Source organism: Fukomys damarensis, unplaced genomic scaffold (assembly GCF_012274545.1).
Source record: "Fukomys damarensis isolate Sample0158 unplaced genomic scaffold, DMR_v1.0_HiC HiC_scaffold_15, whole genome shotgun sequence".
Lineage (NCBI taxonomy): Eukaryota > Metazoa > Chordata > Mammalia > Rodentia > Bathyergidae > Fukomys > Fukomys damarensis.
In genome coordinates, this window is record NW_022900927.1 from 40,917,993 (window position 1) to 40,927,391 (window position 9,399).

Genomic DNA, 9,399 nt, shown 5'->3' on the forward strand with positions numbered 1-9,399 from the left:
TGTACTGGGGACTAAACTGGGATCCTTGTACTTCCAAGGCAGGTGGCAGAACTACAAAGCTAAATTCCCAGCCTGATGTATATACTTTTAACAACTTCTTGTCTCTTAGCTGAATATGCTATTCCATGTTATACATATGTTCTTTATTAGATTTCATAGATTTTCTTATTGGACTATTTTATTTTAAAGGGGAAAGGACTTCATATATACAATTATTAAGTGGTACCTTTCCTCAGCAATATTTCATTTTAAATTTCTTCTTCCCTATTGGTTTAATCCAGCTTGCTGGAGCATGTATTGTATTGTTTCCTTGGTAACCAAGTCTTTAAACCATTGGTTAGAATGTCCCAATGTTGTCCATTATATTCCAGCATGCTCTTATCTTAAAAAAGTGTCCAACATATTAGAATTACTTTTTAACTTTTAGTGGTCTGTTGCCTGTATTTAAAAATTCGATGTGGTTTTCATACTTGAATTATTTTGCAAGATTTTTGTGTTGGAGTAGAAAATATTTCCCAGTTTTGCTTTGAATGCTAAATTGTTGGGATCTCTGGTTTTTATAACCAAGAAGTGTATTTTCTTGTTGATAAAAGAAATAATCCAAAGACCCCTCCCCGCTTTTCTTTCAGCGTGCATGCAGTAGCAGTTCAAGGAGAATGTGTACATTGTTTCTCTGGAATGGTTGCTCAAAAACTGAAATAGATTGAAAAAGAGTTGAAACCTGTCATTTCTAATTGGTACAGTCGGTTTTCTCTTCTCGTACTACTCTGCCTCCTTTGGGAATCTGGACTTCTTGACTTAAAAGGGTGATGATAGACTTACACCCTCAGTATTAGCCTTCCTATTGTTATTTTTAAATCAGTTTGCTTCCTTTTACTCTAAGCTCTACAAAGATGGGGTGACCTGCTATAAATTATGTGCCTTGAAAAAATATTCTCATTCCTAATTTTTGTTTTATAAAAAGCAGGATATAGGTAAACAAAATATAGCAGCAAATTAAAAATAATGTTTCACTGGGACATATCTTTGAATATAACTATAATTTTAATATAATCATTATGTATATTCCTCTTCCTTGTGAATATAGCCTAGTCAGTGCTTTTTTGCTAGCAACGTTTCTCTTTATAAATGACCATGTAAATGAAAATATATACATAATAGTCCTCAAATATATCTTTTTATTTAGTTAGTTTACCAGTTAGTTACTTAAATAGACACCAATTTGAGTCATAAAATTGCTACTTGGGTGGATAAGAAATGTGGCATTTCTTTCTTTTCAAAAATTTAGTACATGGGGTGAAGGGAGGGCAGGGACAAGGGGAAAAAGTGAGAACCAAGACCTGTTATGTAAAGGTACAAGATCCCAAAAATGAATGTAACTGTACTGTACACCTAGAATGTACCAATAAACTCAATGAGGAGAAAAAAATTAGTACATAAAGAGCATGTGATATAATGCATGCACATGGCTAAGTTTACAGTTATCCTTGAAGTCTTCTGTATTCTCTTGTCCTGCAAACCAGAGAGAGTCCACATGGCATCAGGAAAGAACCCTTACTCTCCAGACAGCGCATCTCTATTATTTCAGCTGGGCCATGTGTACGTTCCATGAGCATAAATGGGCCTCTGGGTGCTCATCTACAAAATAAACATAAGCTAGTAACATATTTCCCATTTACTTAAAGGGTTATAATGAAGATTTGATGAATACACATTAGCATAAAAAAGAATACAGAAATACATAAGAAATATTGGCTATATGCCAGATGATATAATGAAGTTTAAGTCCACAGAAGAATTAGTATATTACCTTATAAGATATTTTTTTGTAGAAAGAGGAGCTGTTGTGTGTTGGAACTAACCTGCAGGTCTTCCACTTTCACATCTCAACTCTCCTCAAGTTTTGAGGGTTCTTTTGCATATATGGGAAACATAAGGCACTGGGCTATATTCTCTTTCCTTGACCATTTTCTAGCATTTGAGGAGCAAATTTCTTTTCCCCCAGTCGAGCTTGTTGTATTAGATGGAGAGACTTTTCAATGTTATTTGTTCATTTTATTTTTTCAGTGCTGGGAATTGAACCTAGGCCCTGTCTACTGAGCTACATGCCCATTCTTTTTTTATTTTTTTATTTTGAGGCAGGGTCTCACTGGGTGGCTAAATTGCCCACTTTGGGCTCAAATTTATGAACTTCTTGCATTGGATTCTCAGAGTGTTGGGATCACAGACATGTACCACCATGCATGGCTTTATGTTTAATTTTTTCTTCTCCCTTGGAAGACAGAATGATATTACAAAAGGAACACTGTACTAGTTGAAACACATGAACTATGTAGATTCTAGACACAATTTTACCAGTGACTAGCTCAGTAGTGTTCACTCATCATTTTTCTGTGTCTCATATTTGTAAATTGTAAAGTTTCTGGGTTTGAGAAGATAAAAAACAGCAATATATGATCATTAATTTCACCTGTCCTCTGGAAAAAGAAAAACCTGCTTAAATCTTTAACGCAGCAAATCCAATAAAAGAAAGATTGATTTGATCGACTTGGGAATCAGAACTGAATTGAAACCCTTGTTCAGTTACTACCAATATGACTTTGAGACAAGTTTATATCCTCCAGGCTACCAGTTCTTCCTAATGGAAATAATCATAGACCACATAAAGTTTTGGTGAAGATTCCAGGAAATAATGCACTTATATAGCACTTAGTATGGAACCTCATACAAGGCAAGAAGTTCCACAAATGGCTTGATGATGATTATAATGATGAAGATGTGGTTTTTCACATGCAAACTGAGCTTTGCCAGTGTTGGAAAACTATTACTAAGAGAGTCCACTGATTTTAAAAGTTCTAATTGTTAGGAGTTTTTCCTGAAAGTCAACAAAAACCACATCTTTATAACTTCAGACATCCTTTTGTCTAAATTCTCTCTTCTAAGATAATTCCCTTTTATGTATCTGAAGATAACTACTGTACCCCTACACTACTATGATCTCCTCATAACACATTTGATTTTTTTCTTTCATCTTTTTCATCCAAGTTCAATCAGATTTTATAAATCAACTTTTAATTTTAAGTCAAATCTTTTAATTAACTCTTGAACTTTTGTCATCAGCTCAGTAACAAATTTGCAGTCAACAGATACATAAAAAAATGTAATAGTCTTAATTTCTAGGACATTTAGTGACTTTTCAAAGTAATCTTTTGCATCTGGAGAAGACTAGCGGGTGCTCAGGATATGGGTCCACCTTTGTTTCCATCACCAATTATGCCCATTTTGATTCTGCACCTAAAAATCTTTTTTAATTTGTGTTCTTCTCAGAGTTTATTGAGAATGTAAAGTATTCTCAATCCTATGATGAGTTTTTATGCAAGGAAATGTTTAGAAGCCCTCATAACATTTTTATGCACCTTAAGGGTTAGATTACCAATCAAATTTCAATTTTATAGTGTCCTCCTGATAGTAGCCCCTTTAAAAATATCATAAATTTAACCCACAGAAAAACCTGTAATACAGAGTTTATAGACATTATTTCCCTCATTTCTGCAGAGATATGAAACCAGAGTTTTTTCTAGGGGCTTCTATGTACTGGTAGTTTCTAGCCAATTGGGTGGGTTTACATATGTTGCAGAAAACTGGCCAATTTTGAAAATATATTCGATCCTTTTCCACAGAATTGACCTTTGGAGATTTGAAGAAAGAACTTTTTACCTCCCTTTGGCACTTTTTTTGCTTCATATTATTATATTTGCTTCTTTCACCAGATGAGCACATAAGCTCCAGGAGGACAGCGAATTGGTCTTATTCTCTTCTGTCTTTTTCTGCATAACATAGCACTCTGCTACAAGTCTTCACTCAAATATAATCTTGCTGAACTGAATTAAAACAGGGACTAAATGCCAGCAGAGGAGTTTTAGTTCTCAAGGAGTTAGAAGATATAAATATTCATAGGGTGATATTATATTTTCTGGAGTTTTAAAACATTTGGATATAGGTTGCCAATTTATAGTCTTTATTTTTGTCAATTGATTAGAGGATATTTGGATTCATTTTGATCATATTTAAAGTTGAAATAATTACCAAAATTGTGGTAGAACTTGAAAATAGCAATAAATATATTGTGTTTTTCACTTTTGTTTTCTTTTCTCACTGTTAATAGTGATTATACCATTGCTTAGGAATCAAAGGTGGCTAGTGCTGATTCTGTTGACAAGATTTCTATCAATCATTTATTTCAACATTTACAGAAATAGTGCCTGCAACTATAGAAGACAGTAGATTAGAGGTACTCAGCACTTACCTGCCTATTTATGTGACAGAACTAAACAGTGGGTGTGTAGCTGTTTGGTAAAGTTAGTTTGTGTGTGGAGTGGGTGGGGTCATAAGAAAGCACCAGGGTGCAGTAGTATAGAGTCAGTGAAACCCAGAAATATTGCACATTAGAATAGTAAGAGAAATAGCAACCCAGAACCAAGTGCTCCAGGGCATGGTTGGGGGTACCCCTTCCAGAGGGTATAGGTGAAAGAGAATCCTGGTGATTTTCACAAGGGTAAAACCTGGTACCTTGCAAATATAGAGTCAAAAAGATAAGAGACTCAGGATCTGTTTGGTGGGTTGTTGCTATAGAACTTCTCTGTATTGTGTACTCCTAGCATATTCGCATGGTTCTATATTTGGAGCATAGTAAGAAGTGTCCTGTCATCCGAGCTGACTGCTCAGAGGGTCAGGAGCCTGTGCATTTTTATATCTCCAAGCCCCAACAGTCCTCTCTTCACTGGCTCAGCCCGTAGTTATCCCAAGAGACAGAGTAGGACCAGGCAAGCAAATGACACCAGGGCACAGAACTGTATGTGCTGGGGAGAGCATCTGTGATGGGGAAGGGCGTAGAAGGCACTTCTATTTGGAACTGGTGATTTGAGCTCTGTGAGACGGACTAAAACCAACTGTGTATGGATTCACATGGGACTGGGCCTGAGCACTGTGACTAAGGTTGCTGGATCACTCAGTTTTGCAGCTCCTCTAACAGTGCAGATCACAATGGTTCAACCCCTCCTGCATGCTCAGAGGCATTCAAAAGATACAGTGCTGCGGTACGGACACTGTCATCACCACTGAACAACTCAGGAACAAGGGAGGATGGACACACATGGGGTCCAGTGGCTCTTCTTGGTGAGGGGCTTGGCAAGGTTCTACTGTAGCCCTATTCCCAGATGCTCAAGGCTCTGGAGTAAGCATAGCCCTACTTCAGATCACATTGCCTTAACCCTTGCTAGTAAGAAAGGTGAACCAGGCATTGGTTCTGCTTACTGTCCTGTCTGATTTGGCTTAACTGGCTAGAGTTGGAAGGAACACTCCTGACCCACTGCACTCTTCAGGATGCCTGGGAGATTCAGAAGGGTTCAGAAAGAAGCGTCTTCATTTTAAATAATAATTAGGAAGGTGTGTGTGTGTGTGTGTGTGTGTGTGTGTGTGTGTGTGTGTTACAGTATTGTGGGTTGAACTCAGGGCCTTCACACTAAGCTACATCCCAACTGAAATGCTTAGGCTGGGCTCCAACTTGCAATCCTCCCATCTTAGTCTCCCAGAATGGTAGGATTAAAGGGATGCACTACTGCACCAGGCTTGTGTGTGCTTTATTCTGTTTTCCTTTATAATTTTATACACAATGTCCACACTCTTATCTAATTTTAGGTATTTCTTAATTCTTTAATTGTAATTTTTCTTTTTTCTTTTCTTTTCTTCTCTTTTCATTTCTTCTTTCCTTCTTTTCTTCCTGCTTTTCTATTTTAAATTAATTTTATTTTCATTAGCATTTGTATTCTCTCATCCCTTTTTTTTGTATAGTTATGTGTGTGTTAGATTTTTTTTTTTGAGACAGGGTCTCACTATGTAATTGAGACTGACCTGGAACTCACTATGTAGCCCAGGCTTGTCTCAAACTCACAGCGATCCTCCTGCTTCAGCCTCCCAAGTGCTGGGATTACAGGCGTGCACCACCACGCCCGGCTGAGTGTTTCAGATTTTTAAAAAGTATATTTTTATTGTATTCCTATATCTGGTTTGTCTCTAAATTGTTATTGCTACTGTTGGCTGTTTTCTTCTCTCAAAGTAGCTACAAATTGAGCCTAGCACTTTGAACATGTAAAGCAGACACTCCCAACAGATACACAATTTTCAACATAGAAACACAGGCATTCTTCACAGAGCTAAGAAATAAACAATCCTAAAATTTAAGAGGAAGCATAAAAATCCCCAAGTAGCCAAAGCAATCCTGAGCAAAAAGAACAATGCTGAAAGCACCACAATACTGGATTAAAAAATATACTGCAGAGCCATCGTAACAGAAATAGCAAAGAATTGGCATAAAAATAGGAATGTGGGCCAATGAAATAGAACAAGGGACCCAGGAGTAAACCTGTGAGTCTACAGCCACCTGATTCTTGACAAAGAAGTTGAAAATATATGTTGAGGAAAAGATAGTCTCCTCAACAAATGGTGCTGGGGAAACTGGACATCCACCAGAAGAAGACTGAAACTAGATCACTGCATCCTACACTGTCCAAAACACCAGAAGGATCAAAGAATGTAATATAAGACCTGAAACTTTAAAACTGCTAGAGGGAAACATAGGGGAAACACTTCTAGATATTGGTACAACAGGACATCCATACCTCAGGAAATAATAGCAGAAACTGGCAAATGGGACTGCGTTAAATTAAAAAGCTTCTGCACAGCATAGAAAACAAACAACAGAGTCAAGAAAGCCTACAGAATTAGAGAAAATGTTTATCAGATCTAGGTATTCATCTCACAAAGAAATAATATCCACAATGTATGAAGTGAAAAAATTTTTAGCATTGATAGAACAAACAACCCAATCAATAAATGAGCAAATGAGTTGAATGCTTTTTGAAAGAAGTTCAAGTGGCCAATAAACATGTGAAAAAGTTCTCAACATCTTGACCATCAGGGATATGCAAATCAGAACTACATTGAGATTCTGTCTCATCCCAGACAGACTGGCTATTATCAAATCAAAAAGTAACAAATGCCAGTGAAGGTGCAAGGAAGAATGAGCCTTTGTGTACAAGTGATGGGAACAATATATGTTATTGAAGCTTCTATGGAAAACAGTATGAAGATTTCTCAAAGAACTAGAAATAGAACTACGATCTGATCCAGCGATACTATGCTTAGATATATGCCCAAAGGAATCAAAATCAGTGCACCTTAGAGATTTCTGCATACCCATGTGTACTGTGGCACTATTCACAATAGTTAAGCTACGGAATCAGTCTAGATGCCCATAAGTGAATAAATGGATAAAGAAAATATAGTAGCTATACACAGGAGAGTGTTATTTAGCTATGCACAAGAACAAAATCATGTCATTTACAGTAAAGTGGAAATGCAGACCATCATGTTAAGTGAAATAAGTCAGACTCAGAAAGGCAAGTATCATGTTTTCTCCCATAAATAGAATTTTTAAAAGGTGACATGAGAGTGGAAAGAGAAATTTATTGCAGAAGGAGAAAAAGACTGGGGGAGGGAGGGGGAAGGTGAGAGATGTGGATATGATCAAAGCATATTACATACATGTATGGAAATGTCACAGTGAAACATAACCATACTAAAAATAATTAGTGTTAGGAAAAGGCAATATAAAATGATACTCAACAATGGTTTTAATTAGTTCTCATAAGGAAACAGAGAGATAGCTTTGATTTATGGCCAAGGATAGCCAAAGTCTAGAAAAGTTTTCTCTATTTAAAACTATTTTATATAAAAGGTTATATTTCAAAACATATTTGAGTGATTGTCCAGTAAATAATAGGACACCATAGAAATGATGAGGAGTACATATTCTTCCTTAAATGCAAGATCTGCAAGAGCTTGCTATAAAGCATCTTCATTTTCTCAATGATAATTATCTCTGTTCCAGTGAGCAAATGAAAATAAAATCATTTTTTAAGGCACACTAAAAAATGCACTGAACTGGTGAAGGAGATTAATCCTCCAAATAGATGTTTTAAGCATGAGAATAATTCCTTTCAACTCTTTAGTGCTAATTGTGCTATCTTTTAAAACATCTATAACATTGCAATAGTCTACAGTAAATAACAGGCTTTTATAGCTTTGACCGCAGATAATACAAGCAGGATATGACATAAAGATATACAGACACAGACAGATTTACATAGATGTGAAAGAGAAAGATTAATCGCCTGATTTGTGGTCATGGTCCCTGCTTTCCCAGTTTTCAGTGTATCACATATCCTACCTCACACCTGCCTGTCATCAAGGATTGGTATGGCACAGCTCCAGACTGAAACTCCAGGCAGGATCGATCTTAAAAATTAATAATTGGATAATCTGAGTTGGGGTCACCTTTTATCAGGACCTATGGGAGGTGGGGATGGTTTACTCATTTAACATTCAACAAATATTTACTAAGCATCCATCATGTATCAGATGACTGTGTAAATTTAGGACACAAGAACTTTTATGTAGTGTACCTCTTTAAATTTTGACTGCTTAGGATTCTATTTACAGCTCTCAAAGAGTGTCATAATTTTGTGTTGGGAAAGACCTCTCTCCTATGTATTGTAGATACAGGTTTGTATCTCTTTCTGTGAAGCTGAGTGGGGCCAAGAGGTCTACAGCAGGAGCGCAATCTCCAGAGCCAGTTAGAAACTCCATACTGACTTGAGTGATTGAGTCAAACACAGAAATGATCTTGGTGCTCACTCAGTGAAGCACTGATGTGGTGATGACATAAATGTTCCTAATATGAGGCTATTGCTAAAGTTTCTTTTTCTCAAACCTCTAAACTCTTTTCTGTCCAGAAAAGAGCCTGTTATTCTCATCTGTCAGTTCTGTGAATATATCAACCTTACTCCCATATTATTCTAATATTTCCTTACATTTAAGTTAAGCAAAATTTGTTTTAGCCAAGGGACTTTACTGATGTATCCTCAGCCCAGACCTAGTAACGTCCTCAGCATCTTCCAAACTTTAAGGACCAGGCACTCTTTAGATTAGCTCAAATAGTTGAAGATCACCTGGTTTGTATGAAATACCCAAGCACGTCCACTCATACCACACTTGGGTGGTGGGATCTCAGAATTTTGTATGCTATTTATGAAGCATATGGACTTGGGGTAATTTAGACAAGAACAGCAAGCAGCCCCATGTCACAAACCACTAGCAGAGAGGGAAAGAGAGAAGGAAATGGACCTCACAGACCAGTGTCAAAGGAAAGAGCACTGAAACATTGTCCAGCTCCAGGATGAGAGAGGCAGTAGGAAGTGAACACAGACATCCTAGTATTTTTGAGATGAGAAAGAGGGAAAAAGGAAAATGAAATTCCAACAAGTCTTGAGAAGATTGTGT